Source organism: Trachurus japonicus, unplaced genomic scaffold (genome assembly GCF_045865225.1).
Source record: "Trachurus japonicus isolate A0001 unplaced genomic scaffold, Traja_1.0 AP030398.1".
In the NCBI taxonomy this organism is placed as follows: domain Eukaryota; kingdom Metazoa; phylum Chordata; class Actinopteri; order Carangiformes; family Carangidae; genus Trachurus; species Trachurus japonicus.
The window spans coordinates 136,137-146,441 of NW_028220531.1; the positions used below are offsets into that span (position 1 = coordinate 136,137).

Here is a 10,305-nt window from a genome sequence, read left to right on the forward strand (position 1 = left end):
GATGTTCTGTAGTTGTGTAGTCATACAGAAAAAAGCACAAAAGTAAGAACATAATTGAAAATTTACATGCAGTGTGGGAGCGAGCATGAGGTGTGTCTGGGTGGAGGTGTGTCTGCGTGTGCCACTGGGGAGCCGAAGTAATGTCACCTGCACCTGCGTGTGTGCTGACCATAATTCAAGCCCAGTTTTCATCTCAGACCATCATGAAGTAAGTCGATCAAGTCCTGTATGTGTGTGTGTGCGAAGCAGCTATGGAGTGATGTATTTCTTTGGATATTGCCTGTCGGACAGATCCCCTATCACAACCTATCTATCAGCGGCTAATCATTACGTTGGATGGCCGCTGCCATATGCAGTATTGAGCAAAGAAGCAATTAACAAAAGGCAATATGATTTATCCACCACAGAAAAATCATACCCCAACTTTTACAACTTTGAAATATACTAAAAATATGTCAGAAACGAAATAACAAGGATGCAGCCCATCCTCCTCTACTGCTCCTCCTGTTTCTTCAACATGTTGTCATCCCCCAACACAAAAAGACTGACACAAATCACTCACAGAGCTGCCAAAATCATTGGCCTCCCCACCCCCATCCTCTCTGACCTCAACACCATAGCCATAACACGCAGAGCACTCACCATCACCCAGGACCCCAGCAGGGTTTCCCCCAGAAAACTTGCTAAGCCTGGTGGTAGGGCCGCTAGAGAAGCCCACCGGCGGTTTTGTAAAAAAAAAAAAAAAAATTGAACATGACAATTATGTGTTATTGTAAGCCATTTATTAACATTACTCAATACAGTTTTAACAAACACAAAAAAAATAAAATAAAAATAAATAATATCAATTGTTTAAACTTAAGTAAAATCCAAGTGAATCTAAGAAAACAAGCCATTTCTGGTCAAATTTAAAAGTAAAATAAATTAACATAAATAAAAAAGTGCAAACATGGCCAAGGGGGAACAGGGAACTCAGGCCTAAGGAGGTATGCTGTGTGACCTCTTCTACTTGCACAGGGTGCAGGTTGGATCACTGCAAGTGATCCGTCTTGGCTTCTTAAAGAACTCCTCCAGAGCCTTATTGTAGTCAAAGTCAGCCACAGAGGGACCATTTATTTTTATACGGAGGCAAGCAGTTAGGCTTTTCCCCTGCAGCCTGTTCCTGAGGTCTGTCTTGATCTATTGGAAAACAATCAAATAACTGACATTAAACAAATGTGTACCTTCTTAAACTGCTAGCAGAAAAGTGAAAACAAAATACTCACCCTGTTCATAGCCGAGAAATCTCTCTCGCAGTTGACACTGGACACAGGAATTGTCAGTGCAATTGCAGAGAGCTGGGCCAGGTTTGGGTACAGGAGCTTCAGCTCATCAAAGTCAGAGGCCAGCTCTTTCATTACCTCCAGCTGTGACTTATCCTAGTAGGATAAAGCAAAGAGTAAAAATTGTTAGGAAAACAGAAGTTTTAAAAAAACATTTCTATGAAATCATTCAACATTTTAGTTCTGCTGCTTACCTTAAAGATGCCTTGGCCCACATGAACCTTGAAGCTGGTCCATTCTTGCAGAGCTGCCCTGCCATCCACAGTGGGAAATTTTTGGGCAAGCAGTTGTAAGTTCCCTTGAAAGTCATCATCTCCCTTCTCCACTGCTTGTGGACTGAGTATGTTGAATGCACCTAGGATGTTCATCTGTGGGAATCTCCTCTCAAGGTGCTCAATGAGATGGTCCAAGTATGGCTCCATTACCTTTTGAAAATTCGATTTTTTAAATTAGTAATATGACATGTTATTATACAATTTTTTTAAGTTTGTAACTTGAAACATTGAACATTCAATACCTGAGTGCGAAAACGGGTCCAAAAAGAGGTGAGGTCAAAAGGATCACCCCTGTGGCGTCTCCTCTCCTCCTCTGCCTCTATCTTCCAACCCACTGAGATATGACCCTGGAGGCTGCTTGTCTCCTGCCTCCTTGATTTGTCGAATGGCCTCAATTGTAACAGGCACCTAAAATATTAAATGAATATATTAAAGCTAATGTTTTTTCTTTTCATAGTTTTCCATAAAAAAGTGTGTGTGTACTCATTTAAAATCAACTTACGTGCTTCTTGATAGCCAGAAAGTTTACATCTTCCTTTTGGAAGAGTTTTGAAAGCCTTGTCAGATGTGGGAGGACATCTGCCTGGAGGTGGACGGCAGCCACAAACCTGTACGTAGCACAGTAAGTATAAAGACCCCTTGCTACGGGGTCCTTATTCTCCGCCTCCTCTGCAAGAGCTGCAAGCACAGCTGCCATATTCCTCTGCAGAGTAGAAATGGCTGTGCCTTGGGACAGCCATCTTGTGTCCTTCACCTCCTAATGTCAAAAGAACACATAAAGAGGACACATAAAATCAAAGACAGTGGTGTGGAAAATTATCTTAAAATGTAGAAAAGGCAAGGCAGGGAAAGGCAATTTGTATATCCAATTTTTGCTAACAGTTTGTCTCAAAGAAAAATTATTAGAATGCTTACAGTTATTTTCAGGCTGTCCACTCCTAACACATTTGAAGCTGCTTTCAGCACAGCTGTGCGGTTGGCACTATTTCTGAAATAGATGTGCAGGTCTTGCAGGTGCCCTCTAAATGTCTTCATGACTGGCACGTTGTCTGCAGCATCTTTGCACGCAAGAGCAAGGCGGTGTGCTGCACAGTGCACAGACACTAGCTGTGGCCAGGAGTCTGTCAGCTTTTTGGCAACACCATTCTGACGTCCTTAAAGATAGATATTACAATAATCAGTATTTAGTAGTAACTATACCTCAAATTAAACTTATTTTCAGTTCTTACCTGTCATCACAGCAGCACCATCTGTCCCCAAACCAAAAATCCGATCTGTTGGTATGGCTTTGACTGTGATCACCTCACGGATGGCATCTGCAACGGTATCTGCCTTCCCATCATTTAGTGGCACCATGTCAAGAAACTGACAAAAAAGTTGGCCTTCTCTGTCCAGGTATCTAAAAAATATTTTATTAATATTATTTTCATTTATCCAGCATAAAGTCAGATTATATTCATTGTAAAATTAGTAGTACCGTAGTAGTACCTAATATGTATATCCAGTTGCCTGGTCATGGACATATCTGTGGACTCATCCACCTCAAGGCCAATGGCAGTAGAGAGTCTGATCGCCTCTAGAATTGGTTTTTCCACAACACTGGCCAGGATCTCCAACATCTCATCAACAATTTTGTGGGATCTATAATTGGCTCTTTTGTCAATCTAAAAAAAAAGATAGAAAGATAAATATAACACATAACATTTATAGTGTTTTGAAAACTTTGTCAACACCACAAAATATACATTCAAATAATTTACCTGAAGTTTGGAGAAGTAGTCACAGCCAAGTAATTTGGCAAGATCAAGCAAGGCTCCATAATTTGTATGGTGGGCAATTTCATGTTTTAGCAGCCAGTAAAGGCATTTAAACCCACCAATTATTGCCTCATGCTCCATGTTAATCACTGGCTCAAAGGCTTCAGTGATTGACAAGCCTAGAACATGAAAAACATGGAAGCTATTAGTTATTTCATAATAGATATTTAGTATTAGTCAGTGAAATATATTTACATCATTTATTGTTTACTTTTGCTTTTGCTTGCTGCCATCTCAATGCTTGTGCGATGGTGTAGAGACCCAATATGTGCGTTCAGCACATCTTGCCTATACGTTGTGCAAGAAGCTTCAATGAAAATTCTCGTTGCTGAGCCTTGTGCTGCCCGTGAGAACGACACACCCGGCAAAACATACCTGAGAACGACACACAAAAAAGCCACAGCTATAAAGCAAAGCGTATCTTTAATGCTGAATTTAATAACATGATTAAAAACCAACATGAAATTAGCGAGCATGATATTGTTTATATTTTAATATAGTACAAAATATGCTTACCATACTCGGTTTTGTAGAGCCATCCGCAAAATTTAGGGTCAGTTAACCACTTTGGATTAAATCCGCTACTTCGATGTTTATCATCGCGGCTCACAGAAGGCTGCTCAGACGACGCGCTAACAGCTGTGGTAACTCGCAATGGCTCTGCCTCATCATCAAGCCGTGGCTCGGTCGGCTCGCTAGCGATGGACTGCCCTTGGCTTGGGGGTGAACGAGCGGCCTCATCGTCTCCTCCGGCCTCATCGTCCCCTCCGGTGCTCCTCCGACTTCGGAAAAAGAAACTGTCCAACGTTTTTTGACCCTTTCTCCGTGACATGTCGAGTAAGTTGTTAGCGTGTAGACAGGTAGAGACAGGCGGTGGTTTTGGGGGTTCAGGTGATGGAAAATACACCTGACCTCTCACCCCGTATGTGTTCACGTATTGACCATAAGATGTCGCCATTGAGCCTTCAACCGTATCACCAAATGCGGTTAAAAGCTCTATACCGTCTTTGGTATCATGTTTCTGGTGCATTAAAAAAAAAAAAAAAAAATTTAAATAAATAAACAAACAAGCGACGCTTAGCCTGGCGGGGGGGTGCTTATAAAGCACTGGGGGAAACCCTGCCCAGTCACCCCCTAAACCCGTACTTTGTGCTGCTTCCATCTGGCCGCCAGTACAGGTCCCTGACCTGGAAGAGGGTCAAGTTCAGCCGAAGCTTCGTCCCCTCTGCTATAACAGAACTAAATAGATTGCGTCGCTAAATGTGTGTTCCTGTTTAATGTGTGTGGGTGGGTAATGTAATGTATGTATTTATGTATCTTGAGGTTGTGTGTGGCGTACGGGGGTGAAAACAAGTTTCAAATAAAGGACAAATAAAGCTGAATCTGAATCTGAATCTGAGATTAAACTCAGAATAATATACAGAGAAACAGCTTAAAACTTTGCAATAGCCTACAGAAAAGAAAAGACGGGGGCGGTGCGTGACGCAGTGGTTAAAGCGGCCGCCCCATGTAGAGGCTACAGTCCTCAACGCAGACGTCCCCGGTTCGAGTCCCGCATCGGGCAGACCTTTCCTGCATGTCATTCCCCCTCTCTCTGCCTCCCCCTTTCCTGTCTATCTCACTGTGCTATCAAATAAAAGGCCAAAAAGCCAAAAAAAATATCACAATATAGAAAAGAAAAGACGGCATCAACGCCACATTCAGCTGTCTTTTAACAACTACTTGTGATGTCTTTGAGGCTGAGTGAAAAGAATCGCCAAGAGAAAAGGAAAAAACCCAGCGCACTATCATGCATTTTTCATGTTTTAAGACACGTGTATAGAGTTAGTGAAAGCTTAATTAATAAACACAAAGTCTCGGCATCCGAAGGAGAGGCCTTAACGCGAAACAGACCGTGGTGGTTTTCAATCACACATTCCGACCCCGCTTTTTGCAACTTTAAAAAGTATAATCCAGGGGGGAAAAAAGGCTTACAAACATGGACCAAAACGGCTCTATAATACACACAAATATCCAGAAGAAACGAAAATTAACTTAAAAATTAACTTAACAGCATGAAGTGGTCAAAATTTGTGTTTTAAGCATGCGTCTGGCACAGGCGTCTTGGAGCTCTCCCGCGTTGGTTTGTGAAAGGAAGCTGGGGGTCTGGGGGCACACTTATTATTATTATTGTTATTATTATTATTATTGTTGTTGTTGTTGTTGTTGTTGTTGTTATATTGTTGCTGTACGGAGTCAAATACGACGAAGAGCCAGTCACTAACGTTGTCTTTTGAATAGGCTAAAAACAACATTTTTCAACTTCAGTCAGACAGACTCTTTCCCTTCTTTTTGCCATGAGCTGTCCTGCTTGTGTACATTTTTGTCTTTAAGCTTATGACACGCGCCGTCCCTGCAGATTGGCAGCTGATTTGAAAACATCTAGGCCTACTCTTGAGCAAATATCATTATTTAATTGTTGCGACCTAGTCTATATGTTGCATTGGATTTAAGGAGATTAATTTCAAGGAGACTAAAAAAGATGCCATTTAATTTTTAATCAGTTATTTAAGTAATTTCCTAATTATTCACCTTGATTTCATTGTGGTAGCCTACAGACATGCAGAGTCAGCCAGGACACGGGTCTGTTGAGAATTATTTACCATTCATAGTGGTTGTATTAGTTTATAAACTCTAGGCTTAAAGAAAAAAACTCTGGAGCCGCAAAACATAGCGATCTTGCGGCCAGAGAGTGTTGTAAAAGAGCGGGGGAAATTAGTATTTTGATACTTTTGAGGCGGAGAGCAAATTAAATTAATTCCCGCTCAATTGTATCATTAACACACTCCGCGATTACTATAAATAGGCGCGTTTAACCATCAAAATCATATGGAGTCATCATGGATTTGGAAGACATCGCTGTGCTGTGTGCTGCTGCCTGCCTGTACACCCGAAGACGCCGTCCTACTCGCCGGGTTTGGGTCCATGAGATTCTCCGGCGCCGTGAAGAGCTCGGTGAATTTCATCGGCTGGTGCAGGAGCTGCGGCTGGATAGAGAGCGGTTCCAGCGTTACTTCAGGGTGGACGTCCAGCAGTTTGACAGCTTGCTGTCGAAGGTTGGACCTCTGATCGCCGCGCAGAGAACCAACTATCGCCGCCCCATCTCCCCATCCGAGCGCTTGGCGATATGCCTCCGCTTCCTGGCTACCGGTGACTCCTACCGCACTGTTGCCAGCAGCTACCGTGTGGGCGTGAGCACCGTCAGCCACATTGTAGCCAGTGTCACCGTGGTGATCTGGGATGTCTTGATGCCCGAATACATGCCGGTGCCCACCACCGAAGACTGGAGGAGAGTAGCCGAGGGGTTTCGTGACCGATGGGCTTTCCCTAATTGCGTCGGCTCCATCGATGGGAAGCACGTCGTTATCAAGGCTCCAGATAACTCGGGCTCCCTGTACTTCAATTACAAGGAGACGTACTCCATCGTTCTCCTGGCAGTGGTGGACGCAGATTACTGCTTCTGAGTGGTGGATGTGGGGAGCTACGGGAGGACCAGTGACGGCGGCGTGATGGCAAACTCCATCTTTGGGCACAAGCTGCAGCACGGAGCCCTTGGCCTACCAGAAGACGCTGTTCTCCCGGGGGCTGAGCGTTTGGGTCCGCAGCCCTTCGTCTTCGTGGCAGACGAGGCGTTCCCACTCTGGCGCGACGTCATTGCGTCCTTTCCCAGGCAGGCAGTCCGGCAGTCACAGGTTGTACAACTACAGGCTGTCCCACGCAAGGCTGATTGTGGAGAATACCTTTGGTATTCTCACGTCCCAGTGGCGTATGTACAGAGGAGTCATTGGGGTCAGCCCTGCTAATGTGGACGCCTGTGTCAGAGCAACAGGCGCATGACGTCTGTCCGACTACCCATTTCTCCGACCACCCATTTCTCCGACTCCGACCATACATTTCTTTATTTTTGCGTCATCAGTCCGACCTCCCACTTCTCCGACTTAAGTAGCCCTAACCCTTAACCTTACCCTAAACCTAACCTTAACACTGTAGAATGGGTAGTCGGAGAAATGCGCCGTCGGACTTGTGGGCAGTCGGACTGACGTATGCTCCCCCAGAGCAACCTGTGTCTTGCACAACTTCCTGAGGCGGACCAGCAACAGCACCAGCTCGGCGATGCCACCACATCAGAGAGGGATGCTGCTGCAGGTCTACAATCGGTGACCCGAGTAGGATCCAACAATGCAACCCGGGAGGCCATCCGCGTCAGGGAGGCATATGTGTCCTACTTTGCCAACGAGGGAGCGGTGACCTGGCAGCCTGCATTCATCTGATGCCATTCTTCAAAACGGCTCTTTTAAGAGCCACTAAATGAATATTTAAAAGCAATATTTTCCTGAGCTATCAACAAGAAATAACTTGATAAACGTATCAAGCACATAGACTGACATCACCCCGATTTTGCCTATCAATTGCTTTATTATAACTAAATCCAATACCAGTTAATTGCATACAACATACAGACACCGGTGTTAAACGTTTGTAAAAAAATATATATATATATATATTGAAACACACACACACACACACAATTCCTTAACAATCAGAAGAAACTTTATTTCACTTTTTTTTTCAGGTTTTGAACTTCATTTTTTCCACATCAATTACTTCATTTTTTTTAAAACTACAATTAATTGTAATATTTTTTCAAACTAAAAGTATTTTTTTTAAAACTACAATTAGTTTTCTTTTTGTTTTTTTTACTAAAGTAACTTATTGTTTAACTTTTTTTTTTGAGTTTTTGAAGAAATTAGATTGTTTCATAAACAGGAACAAATGCATGAACAAAAGTGTGCGTGTGTGTGCACAATGCAGGTGAAGGAGGGACAGCAGGGTGCAGATGACAGCACTGCGACGGTCAATAAACACCCCTCACAGTGTTGTCATCTGCACCCCGCACCCCGTGTGAATGCAGTCGTGTGCGTGTGGTTGTGTGTTACAGTGAGGTCAGCTGAGAGCTGCCTTCCTGCCCCCAAGGGTCCTCCCTCATTTTTGCCTCGAAGATGAGGCGGTGAAATTGAACCTTTAGCTCCTCTCGTGCTCTGAACGGAAGGGTTTTCAGGTCTGCGAGGAGCATTTTAAAAAATAGGGTGTCAGCATCTTCTGCTGGAGGTGGAGTGCTGGGTCTGGGGGGATTGGTGGCCCTGTTGCTCACTGCCTCCATGGCCCTCAACATCCTCTTTTCAAATTCAGAGCAACCACCCTGCCTCTTTCTCTTCCTCCCTTGCTCCTGCTCCTGCTCTTCTCCTGCTGCTTCCTCTGCTTCTGTCACTCTGTCACATTGTAAAAGAAAATTTAGAAAATTTTAAATTAACTTTACAGATATATACAACTTCATTTTGGTAAGTTGTAATTACATTGTGCCCTGGCAATTATTTTTTAAAGACAGCTATAATGTAATTCTGCATATTCAAAACTGAATTTACAGATGCCATTCAGTTTCCTTGAGATATGACCTGGACAAATGAGAATGTTCACAGCTATCTGAGCTGTTAAATGTTAAAAAGGCTTCCCATACACTTCTGCCTCTGCCTCTGCCTCTCCCTCATCGGCCCTGCTCTCCTCGCTCTCCTCAGCCTCATTGAAGTTAGAGGTGGATGGGCGCTCCTCCATGAAGGGGTCCAAAAACTCCATTAAGGCGCTCTAACGCCATGGACGGCCCCCGCCTCCAGCCGACCCACTTCTCCTCCTGTCCTTCTCCCTCTTCCTCTCCTTTCTATATTGGTCCCTCAGACCCTTCCACTTTTTTCTGCACTCTTCAGCTAATGGACAGAGAACACAAAGAATTATATTGTTAACATGAATCAATACAGAACAGAGCTCAAACTCTCTATAAAATCATTGTACAACATATGAACATTGTCTCTGCAGTGGTTGATTCTGATTAGGGGAGCGCCGGGTCGATTGATACACTTTTCATTTAAACGTCTTTTTCAAAGATGACGTTATGTACACAAACATTTTTATCATGTGATCAATAACTCACATGTGTATTCTCTTAAGTGTAATTTAACACATATGTTGGATGATCGCGCTGTTTTATAACTTTGAACGCAAGTTGACATTTGTCTCAAACGCCCCTCCTATGCGGGTCGTTTGAGACACAGGAGGGACGGTTGAAACAGCATGTTTTAAACAGAAATTACTGACATTACTCTCGTTTTTATGCAGCATATCGGACAACATACTAGTGCACTTGTTATTGCCAAAATGTAGTCCAGAGGCCTGTACTGTGAAGCCAGTTTAGTGGGTTAGCGAGGTATGTTGAGTGTGAAGCCAGCCTCTCCTGTACTGCGAAGCTGGCTGTCTTTTAACAAGGCTAGATCACCATGGTAACTTATGCTTAGCTCATAACCTGGTCCCGACCAGGTTATGTTCAGAGTTTAATCATAAAACCGGCTATAAAAGCGCCGCTGTTTCACTATTTTAACTCATTTACAGCTGGCGGCACCTTTACTTTGAAAGTCCAGTGGAGCTGGATCAGAACGGAGCGTTTGTACGGAGGGAGAGATCAGTTTCAGTTTCACGATGCACCCACGATGCACCCGCTTTATTCACACACACAACAAAAATCATAGTTGGCTTGATAGTCACAAGGTGTGTGAACTGGTCTCCTGAGAAAGCTAACTAAAGCTTGTGGTAGGAGCCATTTACATACATTAGACATACATTAGACACACATTGTAAACACATTTACATGCACATGACACTTACATACATTTAACATACTACATACAACACAACATACACTCAACATACAGTTTGTGATCCCGGGATGTACATTATATATATGAGTTTAGCAGTTGTTCCTTTAGATGACGTTTAAACAAGGAGATAGATCGTGATGTTTTGAGG

General features: G+C 43.5%; 1 pseudogene; it reads right to left on the bottom strand.

The window, feature by feature from the left end:
• Window positions 1-1,005: 1,005 nt before the first annotated feature.
• On the bottom strand, window positions 1,006-3,216 carry LOC146960415 (zinc finger protein 862-like; annotated as a pseudogene).
• Between the last annotated feature and the right edge of the window lie 7,089 nt (window positions 3,217-10,305).